Source organism: Sus scrofa, chromosome 13 (assembly GCF_000003025.6).
Source record: "Sus scrofa isolate TJ Tabasco breed Duroc chromosome 13, Sscrofa11.1, whole genome shotgun sequence".
In the NCBI taxonomy this organism is placed as follows: domain Eukaryota; kingdom Metazoa; phylum Chordata; class Mammalia; order Artiodactyla; family Suidae; genus Sus; species Sus scrofa.
Genome location: NC_010455.5, coordinates 142,237,904 through 142,255,785, shown reverse-complemented (window position 1 = coordinate 142,255,785; position 17,882 = coordinate 142,237,904).

Sequence of the window (17,882 nt, the reverse complement as noted above, 5' to 3'; positions counted from 1 at the left end):
GCCACTTTATCAATCCAGAGGATATAACTAGAATATTCAGTTGCAAAAAAAAATTTAATTATTAGAAAACCAATTCTTGTAACTTTGCCTTGTGGTTAAAAATAAGTGATTTTTAAAGAGCTTTTAAATTTGGATCTATATAATATAAAACAATGTGCATTTTATTCTGTCCATACTTCTTAGAGATAAGGCCTAATGACCTATAAGGTGAGGTACTTTCCTGTCTTCATTTGTTTTATCTTCATAAGAAATGACTAAAAATGGATGCATCCACCTTGTCTGGCTCACTCCCTATTGTGATGACTAACTTTCTGTGTCACTACTTGGATCAAACCAAGAAATCTGCAACCATGAAAGACTGAATCAAATGATATATGAGGAAATAAAATGCACACCTTTGGCTTCAGCAGCACCAAATATTAATTTAGTTTAACTGGTCACAGTGAGACCAAATGAGGGGAAATATTGTTTTCATGCCATGGAGAGTTTAAATGTGATGAAGCCTTGAAGACTGCTGCAGGACAGCATAGTGTATTTTATCATATTTATTTTTCATGAGTTCTCTCTTGCCTGGCTTTGTAAAACATCCATCCCAATAAATGATTTACCATGGCGAAAAAGTTGCAGGAAATTGATCTGAGCTCACCTTCAAACATGATGAAGGCTCTGAAGTCTAATCAGGTTCCTCGGAGGTTTCTGAGGTGGCAGACATTTATGAACAGAAAAGGGGAAAAAACACTAGGAAAACATTGCCAAGACTCCTCTTTCATTTTAACATATGGCCATGCTGAATTTCCCTGCTTTGAAGAAAGCCATTCAGTTGAAATTTATTTTCAGTTAATGAAGGTAACCTTTTCAACTCTTTTAGCACCTTCATTCTCAGCCCAAGTGTAGAGAAGCCTGTGGGATTTGGGAGAATACCCATCCTCTCTCTAGGAAATGTGTTTAATAGTGACCCAGGGCTGTGCTTCTGCAGAATCAAGATTCAGCATACTCCAGAAAGTCAACTTGGACTCTCCAAGAGCCAAAATCTAAGTTCAATAAACTGTCTAATCTTTGAGAAACAAGAGTAGACTAGAATCCCAGAGCCTTGGGTTTTCTTAATCTTTTGCCAGGAAGCCCCACCCCAAGAGGGCACCATGTTTTCTGGGAGAAAGAAGGGTTGATTCTTAGAGGAACTAAATATTGTTTCACTAAGGCCTCTGTACCTCTGCATATATAAGGGTAAGCAGAGTCTACCCTTGGCAAAGAGCTACAGTACTGAATGTGGTATGCAGAACTGGAAATGGCAAAATTAATCACACAGTTTAACAGATCAATGGGTCTGGAAGTCAGACATGGATTTTAATCACAGCTTATGTACTTACTAAAGAAGTTATTATTTGAAATCCATTTGGTATTCTAGCTTAAGTCCTATGCAGAAATTCCTGGGGGTTGAGCAAGAGTTAAATAGGGATGAGTAAATCATTGTGCTTAAAAAAAAAAAAAATCCTTGATGTTCCCACAAGTTACCTCTGAGATGTTTTCAGACTTCCAAACTCAAATATTATTTCTCCCATCACAGGTAAAATGACCCTGTCAGACTCTTATTGAGAGTTCCAGAGTCCATATAAAGAATCAGGGTTGTTCTTTGGAATTTATATTGGAGTGTAGACCCAGGTGATGGGTTGGGGATTGGCTATTCCAGATCTAGCTCCCAGCATGGCCTGCAAATCCTAACCTTGGCAAAGTTATGAATTATGCCTTGAAAACGGCCTTTGGGTTGTTCACAAGTTTTTAAAAATTTGGACTGTTAAATCCTGGAATTCGAAGAATCTACTGTATTTCACAAAATAGATGTAGCAGCATGAATTATCAATGAAAACTTAATGCTCTTTAGAAAAGTAATTTTGGGGAAGAGATCAATGAGCCCTGAACAGAGGTTAAAACCACTCTGCATTCATTTTGGTGACAGACATGTGGGATTTTCCACATGTGATTCTGAAGAGTTAATTTAGATTGTGTCAACAAACACAGTAATCCCAACAATAAAACATGTGATACCTGTGAGTGCACCATAATGTCATCATTAACATAAGTTCCCTCCTAGCTGCAATGGGTGTGTGAAATCATACTGAAGAAATTAGAGCCTTTCTAAAGTCATATGATTTAATCATTTACTTGAGGGCTAAATGCAGGGAAAAAAATCATGCACTTCCCAAATCTGGGCCTTATTCATTTAAAAAATTAACCTGACATTCAATCATTATGTAATTTTAAGGTACTATGGACAAAGTTACCCAACAGTTTCTGAACCTAGGCCTCAGTTTCATCCCACATTCACTGATAAGTGCTTTAGCTTTGATAGTAGAAATTGACATATATATATTATATATTATATATTTATATATAGAAAATCCATCCTCCTATACATCTTGGGTCTCACCTAATTATGTTTGAATTATGTGTGAATTTCCTTTATCATCCTGAAATACATATTCTTAAATGAGGGCAGTAAAATAAGCCAATCATTCTTTTCTTTCTGTTATAACTACATATCAAAAATAAACTATACTTCTACTTCCCTTCATAGGCCATCTCTTGAATAACCAAATATTTCCTTGGCAATTTATTCAAACTATATTGCCCTTTTTCTTTAATCTATATGCAATAGTTCAACTACTGGTGCAGAGTGATGCCTCTTTCCAGGGACATATAAATATGGTAGTAGAACAATGTGGTAATGGTAAGCACCATTTGCCAGATTGTTTGGAGGTTTATGGTGACAACACTATTAGCTGAGCTTGTGCTGTTCCAAGAGAGTTATGGCCATAAGCCCTGTAAGCCCACTGAGATAACAACCTTGAGTCTCTTGTATTCAAGCCAAGAAGAGCTTTTGGAAAAGTGAGAGTGTATTCGTTTTGCCAAGGCACCCCCATGATCCTTGTGAACCTGTATTATCAAGTACAAACATTAGCGGTTACTTGGCACAGAAACAGCAAAATTTAGGCAGCACAATAATCCAAATGGATTGGATTTGTTAAAGGTAAACACTCTCACTTGTTTCACCTCAAGCTTTCACTATCTTGCCTCTTTATTTCTATTCCCCTACATGCAGCCCCGTTTCATTTTCCTGTAAAACCACAGCTTTTATCTCAATCTCACCTATCATTCCTCCTTCCAAGTCTTTGACTTCAATTGCTAACTTCTCACTTCTTCCTTTCTATTCTCAATGTGTACTTCATTCTCTTCCTGTATTTTAAAGTAATATTTTGATTTTTTTCTATTCATACCTCTTCTACAGCTCATGTATAATGTTCCACAGACTTCAAAGTACTTTCTCTCACTTTAATGAATCAGATGCTTAACACGGTAGTATAACATTGGTAACAAGAGATCTGTCTTCTTTATATAAATGAAGATAATGTCACAGGTTCCGACAGATTAATTCTGCCCAAGTTTCCCTAGTGTGTAATGCTCTGTTCTGAAATTAGAATCCTTATCCCTTTGTTTCTACATTATTATATCTCTCTCCATCTTGGACTGTTATGGCTGTACATCAAATCTCCTGAAATGTAGGAAAACACACACCTTAGCAAAAACAGACTATGTCTTTAAGACAGTTGGCCCTGCTAATGGCCAAGCTGCAGAAAACTATCGACTAATCCTCTGAGCCTTGGAACCTGTGGGATGTACTGCAAAATACATCTTAATTAACCACAGAATCAAGAGATCAATGTGAGCCGTTAGAAGCGCAGTGCTGTACCAAGTATAGCGTTGTGGGAAGGCAGGTAAATCCACTACGCTCACCCAAAAATGCAGATGTGCACCAATAAGCTTATCGAGTCTAGCCTGGGGATCACACTGTGACAAGCTGAGCAGTCACACTTCAACAGCAGGGGGCATGGCACCAAGGTTTTTTGTTTTTGTGTTTGTTTTATGACTAAAACACTTTAATGTCTGCATGCCACTTGACATAAATGTATATCCTATGATAATAAACCTGGATTAAGTAAATAATTACCTGTGATCTTTTGTAACTACTTTCCCACTTTGGAGTTATCCTTTCATTGTAAAGGTTTAGCTGATCTCAAGTTCTCTACAGTTTCAACTGACGGCATGTAAAGTAAACTACACAATCCAGTAGTTTCACATAAAAACTACATTCTTATGCAGTGATTCTTTTCACTATTTATGATAGTGGTTTGATTAGTGGGTCTTCAAAATCACTCCCTGAAATCAGTTTTAATTTGTTCATTTTCTTTGCCTGAGAAGTTGCTAAGAAAACTCATCATCAAGACAAAATTTAATATCCAGATGAGCCCAAAATGAAGTACCGTACTGTAATCTATTTCACACAGAAGATGTGAACATGTTCTTGAAAATACTGGGCTGCACTATCTCCTATACAAACCATGGTCCATTCTGGAAATTCCTAATCTTTCTAGAATGTTCTCAACTGTACATTTCCCAAATGCTGTATTTCATGAAAGTACGTCAATTCAGTAAATCTCTCTTTTTCATCAGAACAAATAAATGTAAAAAAAAAAGTCTTTCTGGCCACAATCATAAAGATAAACACTGGAATGAGATGTTAAAGCACAACTTTAATACACATACTTCTTATGTGTCATCTAGCTTTTCCAGAACTTTCTGGTGGGTTGAAAGCAATTGCAAAAAGAAATCTTTTCTGACCATTAAATTGATGCACATACTGATGTTTAATTTAAGGATGCAGAGCCCACTGGAATAGAAGGATTTCCATAAAGAAAACAGATTTTAAATAATAATGTTAACAGCTTTCGGGAAAAAACAAGGAGGTACAGGATAACAGTCATAATGATTTGGAGTCTGGACTCTACCTGGACAAATCATTGCAAAAAAGCAGCAGCATGTAGAGAGGCAAAGAAGGGTGTTTGCTTACTGCTTATGTATATCATATCTTGTATCACGTGATGGGTTTAGTTGTTGACTTATTGATTAGCCACTGCATTTCCTTTCAGTAGTTACACAAAATATCCTGACCTATAAAACCAGGTTACTAATCTTCCAAGATAATTCAATTGTTATATTTCAAACTCGTTTGTAAAAATGCTTGTAGCTAAGCTACATTATTTTTTAAATGGAAACAAATACTTGAAAGCAAATTTTTTAACAGAGACAAATAAAATACAAAAACCCACATAAAATAACTACTTTTTATTAAGCGTTCGCTATGTATTGTTTGGTTTTGTTAGTGTTTTACAAATATTATTTAATCCTTACAACTCTATAAGGTAAATACTACAGCCTCAGAGAGATAAATGTGCCTTTGATTATACAGCTTTAAGTCGCAGAACTGCATTAAAACTCAGACAACCCAGTTCCATAGTCCATTTTAACCACAAAACCCTATGACGTCTCTTTTACCTAGTTTTCTAAACTCCATATTCTAAAGTTCAAAAGTGTCCTGATGGCACCATAAATTTGTGATCCTCAAACTCAGGAGACCCTTGAGCACTTGTCCATCATGTGCTTTCACTCTCCTCAAGACTATTCTAAACTACCCATTTTCTCAGGTTCTCCACACCTACATTAAACTGCACATTGACAAGAACTCATACATTTCACAGAAAATTATTATTTCCAGTATGAACAATCGCCAACTGTTTCATATTTCTGCAAACCCTCACCTCGGAAAAACAAACAAAAAAATAATGCAAATTTGAAGTTAGGCTTCTACCTGGATTATTGCTGTGTCATCTCCTGTGCTTTCAATTAAACTTTTCTATTACTAAATGTTTAGTCTTTCTCCCCCTACATCCTCAGTTTCCTCCCATCACATACATGTTCCTCTGCAGTTCCCTTCTGACATAGCTCCTTTATCTCTTCCTTTCTTAGCCAAGTTCCGAAAATATAATTGCTAATTGCTACTTACCGTCTCATTTTCACTTTCTTTTCATATTCTGTCATTAGTTTTCTGCATCTCTAATTCATTGCTAATGGTTATGGATTATGTCATAATTATCAAATCTAATGCATTCTCCCTAATCTTTATTTCTACCCTGTGAGGCCCACTACCTGTAATTTCAGTTTGACTCTTCTCTTCTGACTGTGTTCCTCACTCTATGTCCCTTCCCTGTGACCAACTTTTGAAGGTACACATTTCAGAATGTTATGGTTCTGCCTGTATCATCTCCCTAAACATTCTTTTTACTAGATGGCACTCTCTTCTGTGTCCCTAACCCATATATCTGACTGCTTACTACTACTTACTAAGCTTACTACTTCTTGACACTTAAACTCAATATGATTTGCGGTGGCTAGCCTCTAAGACAGTCCTAACTACTCATGCCTCCTATTCCTCCTATTAGTCACATTCTTTTAGTATCCTCTCCCACGTTAAATGATGCTGACCTGTGTAACTGCTGGGATTTTCCAGAAATGATATGAGTGGCTTATGAGGCTGAATCTTAAAAGATATTGTGGCTTCATCCTTGATGTCCTTTGAATAACACGTACTTTGACAGAAGCCAACTACCATGTCATGGGGACATTTAAACAGATCTGTAGAGAAGCCTGTGTAATACTAGCCAAGAGCCAAGTGAGTGAATCTTCTTAGAAAATCATCTTACATCTTCAGTCAAGCCTTCAGATGACCACAACCCCATCCAACATCTTGAAGCAACCTCATGAAAGACCCTGAGACAACCACTCATCTAAGCTGCTTCCCAGTCCCTGACACAAAGAAAATATGAGACAATATGAGCTTATTTTAAATTGCTAAATTTAAGGATACTTTGTTACCTAGCGAACAGAACTCTTCCTCAACAATTCACTTTACTCCTTTTTTCAATTATTGACAATAATATCCACTAAATCATCCAAACCACATAGCCACTCATGTCACCAATTCATTCCTTCCCCCCATCAATTATCCCTCATGTCCAATTAAGGTCTAGATTTTCTCTATCTCCATTATAAACCATCCCCATATCAGTAACTCTGCCTAGTCCTACCTTCTACTTCCCTCCTGGATTACATCAGGAGACCAGTTATTTCCATAACATGTGAAATTTATCCTTCCTCCTCTTTAAATACAACTATTAGTTACTATTCTTCAAAATAAGACCCTTTAATGGTATACCACATGGCCTAAGGCTGCATGTTTGTAATTTTATCTCTTGCCGTGTTCTACTAAACTTCATTTTCCAGGTCCCACACTATTTCATGCTTTGAAAAGCTTTTCTCCTAGAATGACTTCCTTCTTCTTTCCTCTGTCCTCCTTTCCTCTATCCTCCTAGTTGTTCTTGCAATCTTGACATTGACAGCCAAAAGGAAGAATCACTTTTAAAAACAATACTGCTGTATATCATTGACAATTTTTTCCTAAAACTACTACTGTGTCCCCCATACAATTCCATCAATGTCCTGTTTTTAACATTGATTTAACATTGTTAGCTTATAGGTTTACCTTTCACTACACTAAAAACTCATGACAGATATGGATTATGTCATTCTCACCTTTGCATCTTCAAGGTATGGGAGAGGTCTTAGCATATATTGGATGCGCAATGATCACTTGAATAAATACATGCATCTTGATAAGTTTATTTCATTTAACGTTAGTTGATTCACATTCCAACAAATATAAAAGAATAAATCTAATAAGTATAAAGGATCATCTACTAGAAAAGTATAGACATCATCTTAATTCAACAAAAACATTTTCATTCAGATAAATCTACATAAGAATAGGTAGGAGGAATTTTGATGGGAATGTGAATTGATACAGCCAGGGAAAACTGTATGGAGGTTCCTCAAAAAACTAAATATAAAACCACCGTATGATCCAGCAATCCCACTGGGCATACATCTGGAGAAAATCATAATTTGAAAAGATACATACACCTCTAGGTTCACAGTAGCAATATACACAATATCCAAGACATGGAAAAAACCTAAATGTCCATCAATGGATGAATGGATTAAGATGTGACAATATTTATAGGTCTACCTTTGTGTATATAGTATATATACAATGGAATACTACTCAGTCATTAAAAAGAACAAAATAATGCCATTTGTAGCAACACGGATGCAACTAGAGAGTCCCACCAAGTGAAGTAAGTCAGAAGGAAAAAGCTCAATACCATATGATATCACTTATATGTGGAATCTAAAGTATGGCACAGATGAACCTATCTAGAAAACAGAAACAGTCACAGACATGGAAAGCCTATCTACAAAACAGAAACAGACTCATAGACATGGAGAGCCTCCTTGTGGTTGCCAAGGGGTGGGGGAGTGGGATGGACTGGGAATCTGTGGTTAGCAGATGCACACTATTACATTTAGAATGGATAAGCAATGAGGTCCTGCCGTGTAGCACAGGGAACTATATCCAATCACTTCTTGTGACAGAACATGATAGAAAATAATATGAGAAAAGGTATATATATATATATGGGTCACTTTGCTGTATGGCAGAAATTGACAGACCATTATAAATCATCTAGCTATAATAAAATTTTTCTAAAAGAATAGATATAGGAAAATACCTATTTTCAGCTAATTTACTATGGTTGTGCAAAAAATATCCATAAGTGATTGTCCCCCTATGTTCACACCATGAATATAGCCTGGCTAAAAATAAAGTATGCAAGATATTTTACTTTGGTATTCTTATGCTATATGGGAATGCTCAGAAGAGAAAATAGTGAGTTGGAAATAATGGGGTAGTCTTGAGTCTTTACAGACAATTGCACTTTTAATATTGGTCCACATACTCATGCTTGATCATTCATGTTCTTTCAAGAAACACATAACTACCAGCGAAAGCAATATTAAATCATTGACCCTAGGAGTTCAGTCATGTTTTAACAATATCTCTAGTAACAACTTCCAAGGTCTCATATAAACCTAACACTTAACTGTCCATTTTAAGATTTTAAGAGTAGTGCTAATCAAATTAATCAACAACAGCAGTGGAAAGGCTTATAGTGTCATTTTTGGAAATGCATTTTTTAAGATAATACTTGTTACAGCTACTCATTTATTAAAAGTAAAAATGTTACAATTGTTATTACAATGATATGTTTTTTGTAAGGGAACTGGAGATGGCACCTGGAGCATTTTTTGCTAGAAAGAAAAAAAGGGTCTGAAGAGTGCTCTACCCGGCAATGTGAACAGAAGATATGTTCCTCTTTTAATTTGAAAATACTTCTCTTCTAATTTAGATTTTTTGATAATTAGTGAGTAAGTATGAAACAAAGGAAAAGGGGTAAAGATTTCCAAACAGTTCATAAAAGGGTTGGTGTAAGACCACAAGGCTTTATAAAAAATGAAATCAAGAAAACTGGAATTAGATTATTAGGGGTGAGAGGGAAGGATGTGGCTGAGGAACACAAAAAGCTGAGTGGTGGGGAAAGGAAAATAACACAAGCAGATGAACCATTATGAGCATTTACTCATGTAATCCTCACTAAGAGCCAAGAGTAATTATTATTATTATTATTATTATTATTATTATTATTATTAATTTGCTTTTTGGGGGCCACACCTGTGGCATATGGAATTTCCCAGGCTAGGGGTCAGATGGGATCTGCAGCTGCAGGCCTACACCACAGCCAGAGCAATGTGGGATCCAAGTTACATCTGTGACCTATACCACAGCTCATGGCAATGCTATATCTTTAACCCACAGAGCAAGGCCAGGGATCAAACTTGCAGCCTCAAGAATGATAGTCGTGTTCGTTACTGCTGAGCTACAATGGAAACTCTCAGAACCAATTATTATCTTCACTTATAGATGAGGAAACAGCTCTAGCAAATATAGATCTAGCAAGTAGCTAGAACAGGACCAAGCATGTGTCTGTAGATTTTAGTGATTTTTAATTGTTATTGGAAGTCTTTGATTATGTAAAAGGATTAAAGCCACTAGCAGTTGTATGCTTACAACTGGGTCATGATGTTGCATTAGCTATACAAAGAAAGCTACAATTAAGTTTAAGTCTTCTTCTGAGAGCCTTAAAATAAGTGATATTTCTGAGTCCAAAAAAAAAACCCTCTCATCAGATAGGAAATTTTTTCTAGAATGTTGGATATATTTTTTTTAATATCATCATCCTGGGCTTTTGACACATTCTTCAACATCCTCATGTTTTTCTTTTGTAATTTACTGTCCCAGTAGAGGAATATAGCTGTGGGTTTTTTTGGTGGTGGTGATGGTAGTTTTTGTTGTTGGTGGTGATTTGTTGTTGTGTTTTTTTGTTTGTTTTTTAACCATGCAAACAAGAGAGGTCAGCTTAAGAAAGGAGCTTAGAGTGCCTTAAATCCAAGTAGACAAGCAAAACCAAGTATTCTGGAGGTCACCAAAGGGAAGGAAGGATCAGGAAGGTCAATGAGTATGTTCTTAGTGAATAGAGTAATTGCCTGAGGTGAGATTGCTTGCTCTTAATCCCTTGTTTTATGTGGGAGGCTTTGTGTAAATGTGTGTTGATTAAAATCAGGACTTACTTCACAACGCCAAAGTGGCTAAGACCTATGAGGGAGCAAAAACAAGCCAAAGGTCTTCGATGGCTATCAGAGTGGAAGTGGTGTGTACGTAATCTTTTATACTGTATGTGTGTTTTAAGTCCAGTATGTGGCTCCTTTGACAGCTGTATGGTATGTAGCCTCTAATTAAACTATTCTTTTCACACATATCTTAACATTCCCCTTCTCAAAGTTCCTACCACATAGTTCTACCAAAAGATAGAGTAAATTCTTGGTTAAAGGTTCATCCCGAGCTGGGCATGGCCAGGGTAAAGTTGGGGAACTGCAGGTCAAGAGACTGTTAATCCTAGGTTAAAACACCAGGTTTAAAAATTAACCTCAAATATGCCTTCTAAAATACAGATCACTTTTATTTTCCCCACAGATGCCTCAATATTCTGGGAACTACTGCATGAAATATGTGTGTAGGGGCAACTTGTGAAACATTTGAGAGTAGGAAACTCCAACATAAAACCCCTCGTGAATACCCTAAGCACAGTACTCCTTGTGTTACAGTCTTCTTAATCTGCTTTGTAAGGCCTCAGGATGCTGTTTGGGAGACAGCTGCTAGGCTAATGATGCCAGGCAAAGTTAACGCTTCTATGTATAAGCTCTTCTTACAGGGGGGAAAAAAAACCAAAACAGGAGCATGATCAAGAGTGCTGTTTTTCTCTTGGCTCCCAAGAGGCCATGTTACTGAAGCCCTCTCAGATGTAAAGAGGGAAAAATGTATTAAGAATCTAAGAACATACATCCCATGATGGAGCAGCTATACCTTGGGAGAAAAATGACAAAGGATCTTGATTTCTCTGAGCATACCACATCAGGGTAGTATGGATTCAATGACCACTCAGTGGGGTACTCAAAAAGACTGGAAGATACAGGGTCTGACCTCATAGAACGTATAGTCCAGCCAGGTACAAAGATAGTTGCTAGAAAACTGGGACAAATAACATCTCAATTCTCTTCCAACACAAAGATTTTCTTATTGTCTTTCTTAAAATTAAAAAAAAAATTGAAAAATAAATTTAAAGTAATCCCTGCTTAAAATAATTATACAGAGAAAAAGGATAAAAATTTGTTAACATTTTGGTAAACCATTTTCATCTTTGTTTAATAAGGGTAATAGTAACATTCTTTTCGTACCTGCTATAAATCAGGTCTTATATTAAAAAGGTTTGTACTTACCATCTCTCTTTAATGTCCGTGATAACCTCAGTAAGGTAAGTTCATTTATACCCTCACTTTACAAATCAGAAAACTGAAGCACAGAAACATTAAGCGTTTCACTCACAGTTATACAACTGATAAGAATTAAAATGTTGGCAGTCTGACTCCAAAGTGCATGTACTCAACAATTATGCTCCATGGCCTCAAGATTTTACAATCAAAAAGAGCGATCCAAGTGTGATCTTCTCTTTAGATAATAAACTGCAATCCTAATGTACATTGTATTTTGAAATATCTCTTATTTTACCCAACAGTGCATTGCGAACATTACTCCAGGTCAAAAAATAGAGATCTAAATCAGCATTTTAAATTTATGCTAGTAATAATCTGTAACTTTCTACCTATCCTATAAAATATTTTGTTGGCTCTGCGATAATTAAATTTAATTCAATTCAATAAGCAGTTATGGAGAATCTGTTTGTTAGGCATGACACTAGAAGAAATGATCTGATGACTGTTCCCAGCAGCTCTGTAAACTCAAGTGTCTCACAAGTTATATAGGTCACATCTCCCAACCTCACTGGATGTACCTCTCATTTCCTAGGCCCCTAATCGAGGGGATTTTGTAGATATTCAGTGAATTTAGGATAGCATAGACAACCAATTCAGATAATTGCTAAACTTTTTTCTAAAATTATCTGTAACCTAGTTCATCTCACCTGTGAGTGAGTGATGGGTAGGGTATTACAGTAGCTTCTAACACTGGGGCCATTCAGTATCTTGCAGGCCAGAATAATCAAACTGCATCAGAAAGAACAGGACAAGCCTGCCAGTGAAAGATTAGGTGGTTAGGAAATCCCACACATTTTATCATCCCATTGAATTATGATGTGTCATCCTTCATCTCTTTGTAATACTTGCACATTGACTCACATTATTCTGTCAGTGTTTACTCCCTCTATTGTTTAACCCCTTCTACCTGGTTTTGCTAAATGCAGAAAAATGAATGGTCTCTGCCAAGAGGAAGGTACCACAGTAATGGGGAAAAACTGGTGGTTGATAGAGAGATTTAATGTTAAAAACCATGTTAATGCTGGGAAGTAAAATAGGGTAACATCTGAGTTAGAGTCCCACCCCAGCTCCAATGCTAAATTTCTATTTATTAATCTTTTTCTGTTTATTATTATTTTTTTCTACTCCATGGCTTTGGGACAATGCTGGTACTCATCCTCTAGGGCCTTTTTGGAGAATACACTAATTGATGTTTTTAAAGCGCTCTAAACTGCACCTGACACATAGTTAAGGGCTCACTAAATGCTAGCTTTATGACCTTCAACAATCTTAATATTCTCTCCAGCATTGATTATCCTTGTTTTGTAATAGTTCCAATTTCCTTTGCAAAATATTAAATATCAAATGCAAAGTAACCAAAACAAAAGACATAAATAATTGTACTCAAACACGCTCATCTGTTCACTGGATATTTCCACTTGGATACCCAGTAATTATAGCAAAATAAATATGTTTAAGATTTTAAAATTCATGTTTCCAATCTCCCTTGAACCATTTATCTTAATTCCTATTATTACTATCACTGTTTCTTTTACTCTTATATTCTCAACCCTATTCATATCTGCTCATTCTTCCTAGGGTCTCTTTTCCAAAACTGCTTATGTGTGTCAGTTTATCTAGAATTTCTATTCTGTTTTGAACAAATTCCTGTACATTTTTTACTAAGACCATTTCTTCCTCTTGGCAAATGTGGCTTAACCAAAATCACCAAAGATTGTCACTTGTCCCTCCCCTGGACCCTACCACCTTTATCACCTCAAGGGGCTGGAATGAGAGATCTGCTTATTCTCTGCTTCCCACTGGGTTTCAAACCTACTTCTATTTCACTATCTTCTAAGCTTTCTTTTTCCTCTTGTTTGTAATGAAAACGCTTGCCTCCAGACAGTACTCTGGCTCATAATTAATTCCTCCATGTCCAGGAGATGCTCTGGTGTTATATTTCTTCAACCTTGGCACCACCCATTATCTTATATCATCATTGGAAATTAGAGTCTCAAATTTGATATTCTCTTTCCATCAGTCACCCAGCAGATTTTGTTTTACATCTACTATGTTCCAGATGCTATGTAAACGCTGAGGACACAATGAAAAATACATTCCAATCTCTGCCCTACAGGGACATCCTTCCGTCTATCTTACTTTGCCCTTCCCATAGAATGCATATTTCATCGTCATCTTATCCTCTAGAATATTAAAAAAAAAAACCTTCATTCTTCTACTAGTCCATTGGTGTAATTCTGCCTTCTTTGACTGAACTCTATGATCTAATATTTCAGGAATAAACGATACCACAAACGAAGACCCCAGGCCTTCTAACCCACCCATTTCTAATCCCTGAATTCTTCTCATAGAAGTGTAATATCCCAAATGTTTTTGGCAAAGTCCACCAAAACATGCTGACCTAATATATACCACAATTCATTTCTTGTCTTGGCAATTCTATTATACATCCCTTAATTGAATATTAAAGGCACAAAAGCATAGGAGTACAAGATTACATAACTGACAGCAGGGTATATGACCATGGCTTTGTTCCAAGTACAGCCCTGGGGCCCAATCCCTAAAACTGGGCCACAGGATAAAGCCTGACGAGCAGCCAGACTGACGTAACTCTGAGCTACCTAGATGAATTAACTGAAGCTTCATAAATTTCTCCTCCTTAGAAAAAGAATTGTCCCAAAATGTGGCCGCAGGTAAGCCAAGAGTTTGGAGGTGGTTAGTCCTGAGGATTTCTTCATTATCCAATCCCTCCAGGCCTACAAGAGTCGATATAGCTCTCTTTAATGCTAATTTTGGCTTTAAGTATATACCACCTCTTATCATCATGAATGTGACTTTTACATAATCTATAAAATTCCAGAAAGCAAGCTCTGCATTTTACATTTTTTAAATCCATCTCCATTACAAGTTTTACAGAGTATGAAGTCAATAGAAATCTAGAGAGTGAAAGAATAAATTGGACTAACAGGATAAACAGATCTCTAAATATGGATCCATTTGGTTCCATTTAGATGAAACCCTATGCTATATTTCTCTCTTGTCAGTGAATCTGTGAATTCCTGATAACAACACATTTGGAAATGAATCACTCCTAGATAAGGAAAAAATACCTATATGAAGGATATATATTGAAACATACTATTTATTGATAAAACAATAAATATGCAAAATTATTATGGAGGCACTTGAAGAAATGGTTGACATGTAAATAATGCAATTCTCCATCACACATACGAGGATTATTGATAGTGTGTCACCTCTGAGGTCACTATCCTCCCCATATTTCATACTCAAAAAGCACTGTTTTCTCCCAATGTGTCTCCTCTCACCCCCATTTTTCACCCCAGCCCAGGCACCATTAATGACCTCTATTGGTCCTCTAGAGCTGAACACTATTTTGATTTCCCAGTCATCTTTTCATTTACATCTTGTGCATTTCATCTTGAAAGCAGGTGAAAATCTAAAATAACATTCTCAAACTTGGAGAATATTTTCTTCCCTGTCTTCTTTCATTACCAGATGTCTCCATCACCTGGACTCCAACAAAATCATGGAACACAATCATGTATTCATTTCAACCAACATATCTATCCAAGAGTTCAGTTAGTATGTACAGTTAGTACCTGCAGCATGTTAGATCATTTTGCAATAACATTTAAGAGAGCTAAATCTGACCAAATGTTATACTCTATAAAAGGAACAAGAAAAAACTTAAATTCAATTTTGACTACAGCAGATCATCTGAAAACAAAGTGGTAGTTTATGTATTTTCCATATGGCCAGTTTTGTGTAATTCCTAACATATTTCAATGAATTTTGGTGGCTGTGCAGCTGCCATGGGAATTCCATACTCTGAGAAGTACCACAGTCACAGAACCACTGGTTTCCTGTATCATACAGACACAGCTGACTGTTAGAATATATCAAGGATTCATCAGATGACAATATTGTCTTGGATCCACTTAGTAATTAGTATTTAAGAAGAGTCAGTCAATAGAAACAAGACAATTTCTCTGGTTCTCTGAATAAAGTGATTAGAAAGTTGTTATCAGTTCTTTAGCTAACTCAAACTTTAGACTAAATTTTAAAAAGAGATGAGAATTCAAAGTTATCCTGAGCAAGTGGAGAGGTAGCCAAGCATAAACAGCAAGTTCAAAGAATAAAAATGAAAAACAATGTTGATAAAGGAAAAAAACGAACTAAAAAAAAAAAAAAGATTAGTAAGAAAGACAAACAACTGCAAATGAAAAATCAAAATTTATTAGCCAAATAGCAATGTAGTTAAATGTATCCATTAAAAAAATGTATACTTGCATCTACTCAATATAAATCATTGATACAGAAAAAGCTGGGATGCACGAGTGGTAAGCTAATATCTTAGAAACCTGATACTCATAGTCATGCCACAGCCAGGCTAGCATATTAGCCAGATTTCTGTCTTCCACAATCATGGGCCATGATTTAAAATGTGGGTTCTGGTATGTAATATGAAATACATTGCTTTAAGAGATTATTAGGGTCTTCAAATGAAGGGGACATCTTTGTGCCTATGCAACACTAAACAGCCGTGGGAACAAACAAAATTGTCAAACACCAGATGTTTCTAAAACATCTGGACACTTAAACGCATGTTGACAAAATATCTGAATGTCTGATTGTCTATTCCTCTTCTCTTTTGGATGTTTACTTTAATAAAACAGAGCCATGAGTTGTGGTGCAGAGATGTCAATTCTAGCAACAATTTCATTTACATTCTTAAATTACCAAGTATGTTCATTAAATCTCCTACATTACTAAACTGCTTTCTTCTCTAGAATAGGAGAGAAGTAAACACAAGGGTTGAAAAGAAAATTTTATTCAATGATTTTGTTAAAGTCAAGCGCTGGGGGTTTGGGATGGAAATGCTATAAAACCGGGTTGTGATGATCATTGTACAACTATAAATGTAATAAAATTCATTGAGTGATTTAAAAAAAAGTAGTTCAAAAATGCACAAGTAACCAAAACTTGAACTAATGTACACAACGGGATATTGTTTATAAAGAAAAACGATCCTGTGATGTGCAATAAATGGAAAATGAGAAGAAATCATTTGACTCCCTTCAATATCTGCTATACTTCAATTATAGCCATGTCTCACTGTGGTCTTCCTCATATCAAGTTAGAAGAAATAAGCCGATCTAGGAGTTGAGATCAGGCCATAAAAGAAGTGTACACTGAAATGTGGGTTTAATACTAACAATAATGATTTGAAAAATCACTGGTGGAGAACTATCCTCCTGAGAGAAAACTTCTTTAGATATATAAGAATTTCAACAAAGAAAAAAGCTACCAAAGGGAAACAACATACATATATGTACATGTGTGTATATATATCTTTTCTCAAAACCATATATATATTTGGTCAAAAGATATTGTCTAGATTTTAATGGTGTTTTCATCACAATTCCTGACAAAATATGGCAAAAAATAAAACAAGAACTTTTTCTCCTCATTCTCATGCCTTCAGCATGTAATCTACTGTAATTCCAATTTATTCATTTTGGTTTCATTTACAATTTCTGAGAAGTGACTCTATGAAAAAAAAATAACTTCTTTTGCACAGGCCCTGAGGTATATTTTCATGCATTCCCCCCCAGGGGTTCAAGGTGGTATGAGCTGAGCTTGCATCGTCCTAGGAATTTCCATGGACAAATAAGTGGAGCAAGCACAATGCTCAACAAAGAAAGAATTTGATTCATCAAGAAGTTTCTTTTCATAGCTTCTTGATGAGCTGTGCCTGATGGTAAACCATGAATGCTAGAACTGAATAAATACAAGGACAAGAACAGCAACAACAAAAACCAAACCAGAGCAACTCCCAATAAAATGAGTAGTCATTGCAACTGTTAGAGTACCAGATCCAGACAAAAAACAAAACAGGGAAATTGCCTTATTAGCTAAAGAATTTAGGGTAGATCACAATATTCCTGCCTGGATTTTCCAGATTACTTATAGGGCTAATCTGCAATCTTCCAGATTATCAGGTTTCTATGAAATTGTACACACTCATCAAGAGCTAGTCACGTTATATCTTGAAATAGAGCATGGTGCCCTGTTCCCAGTAGAAGTTTGACATGAACTGACTGACTAGTTGTAATATAAAA